The sequence below is a fragment of the Antechinus flavipes genome, chromosome X (genome assembly GCF_016432865.1).
Source record: "Antechinus flavipes isolate AdamAnt ecotype Samford, QLD, Australia chromosome X, AdamAnt_v2, whole genome shotgun sequence".
Classification (NCBI taxonomy): Eukaryota; Metazoa; Chordata; class Mammalia; order Dasyuromorphia; family Dasyuridae; genus Antechinus; species Antechinus flavipes.
In genome coordinates this window covers 61080549-61082912 of record NC_067404.1, presented here as the reverse complement: position 1 = coordinate 61082912, position 2364 = coordinate 61080549, and the positions used below count along the sequence as shown (strand labels likewise).

Genomic DNA, 2364 nt, shown 5'->3' with positions numbered 1-2364 from the left:
ATGCTTATTCTACCATTTACGCAAAATGACTAAAAGATTCAGCTATAAATAAATCAAAGGCTTCCTCTTTTTTTCCCCACCCTTCTCTTTGTTTTCTGTCTTCCTTCCTTCCCTTTTTCTTTCTTTTTGCCTTCCTTTCCTTTTCTTCCCTTCCTCCATCTTCCTTCCTTAATTATTTCTTCTTCTTCTCTTCTTCTTCTTCTTCTTCTTCTTCTTCTTCTTCTTCTTCTTCTTCTTCTTCTTCTTCTTCTTCTTCTTCTTCTTCTTCTTCTTCTTCTCTTCTTCTTCTTCTTCTTCTTCTCTTCTTCTTCTCTTCTTCTTCTTCTTCTTCTTCTTCTTTCTTCTTCTTCTCTCTTTTTTCTTTCTTTTCCCTTATCTCATCCAGGCCAGAAGTCTAGATCCCCCTAATGATGGGCACAGGAGCTTTGAAGTGCTCCATTTCTGATATAGGGCAGGTTGTTCCTACTGAGGCAGCCTTGTGGTTCATCACATTGATGTAGGATTTATTAAGGGATCCTAATCAACTCCAGGGATCTGCCAGTCTCAGCATGCTCAGTAGAAGGGATTACAGGTGTGTGACACCATTCTCAGCTCAGGACCACCTTGATGAGGGCATAATAAAAAACAATCAGGCTTTTTCTCACAAGCAATATTGAAGAATGGACCATATCTTTACCATATTACAATGAACTTAAAGATGAAAAGAATAGAAGATCCCTGGTGTTTGCTGTTTGTTTATTACGAAAAAGTATCTGGTTCCCGGTAGGACAGAACACTGTCTCACAAGCTCTTTTCTAGCAACGTATCTCCCACAAAGATCATTCAGAGAGCTCACAATGGTGTTGCAGATTCAGAATGTTATATCAAGATGATGCTTCAAGAATCTTTGAAAGGAGTATTATAGTGCTATAGGATTCAATGAATTCAAAGTGATACAATTTATGAAGATAAAGATGTTAAAGAGACCATAAGGTCTCCAGAAAATCTGTGTTATGATCAAATGTTTCATATCTGAGTAGGAGATCTTATCTAAAAACCAGTAGACAAAATATGAAGGAGAAAAATTCTACCTTTGATCATATCTGAAGAAGGTTATTCGTATAAGAAAGAAGAGGAGAAAATGGTCAAGAAAAAAATCTTGTCGGCTCTTCTCAATGATGTTCCAATGATCTTATGATGAAGAGAACCATCTGCTCCCAGAGAGAACTGTGGGAACTGAGCGTGGACCACAACATAGTATTTTCACTTTTTTTGTTGTTGTTTGCTTGCATTTTGTTTTCTTTCTCATTTTTTCCTCTTTGATCTGATCATTCTTGTGCAGCACGATAATTGTGGAAATAGGTATAGAATAATTGCACATCTTTAACATACATTGAATTACTTGCCATCTAAGGGAGGGAATGGGGAGAAAGGAGGGAAAAAATTTGGAACACAAGGTTATGCAGGGATGAATGTTGAAAATTATTCATGCATAGGTTTTGAAAATAAATAGCCTTAATAAAAATGAAGTAATCATGTTAAAAGAATTTATCAATACATTACATTAGGCCTGAAATTTTTAATACGTATGGTTGTGCAAAACATGAGATTAGATGTTATAAATATAACAAAAGTTACAAATGCTAACTATGTGCTGCAAATTTAATATAAGTAAGTGTCTATAATAGTATATTATAAACTAGAAAAATTTTTATATCAAACCATTTTGAAATATACTATGTTATATGTATATTACACAAGTTTATATTACGATGATATAGATTATATATAATATATATGAGAGACAGAGACAGAGGTACATTATTCAGGATACCCTGGAATATGTAACAACAGAAATAGTCCTGTTCAATGATCTTTTGATAAGAAACATCTTCTTGTGAGGCATAAAACAAGATGTCTCCTTCTAAAGGTCTTTACTACCGTGAGGGAGGAAGCCCAGGGCAAAGTCCAAATCAAAGAGGAATTCCCTGTGGACAAGTGAGGTGCTATAGATGCTATTGTTTATGGATGACAAAGTATTCACTGTATCAAGGCCCAGGATACTAAAGAGTCTCTAGGGGAAAAAAATCTATAATGATCCAAATGAATCTGGTCTGTCCATTCACATAGGAAAGACCAAATGGATGAAAAATGCCTAGAGCCCATTTCAGCATGCCTCTGAATGGACACCAAGAGCTTAACCAGCGATATGCATATAAGGGATAGGTAGCACTTCAGATAGGTTCAGAACTGAAAAGAAGGAAGAAAGCAGGCTTTCACATGATAGTAAAGGCCAATCTTTTCAACACTGACATTTGCCTAGTGCTGCTGTAAGATGGTAAGATAGAGAACACCATTCCCTCTGAAGGATCTGAAGATCTGATG

At 35.8% G+C, this 2364-nt stretch overlaps 1 pseudogene; it reads left to right on the top strand.

The window, feature by feature from the left end:
• The first annotated feature begins 928 nt into the window (after positions 1-928).
• On the top strand, positions 929-1733 carry LOC127542402 (cytochrome b-c1 complex subunit 7-like; annotated as a pseudogene).
• Positions 1734-2364: the final 631 nt, after the last annotated feature.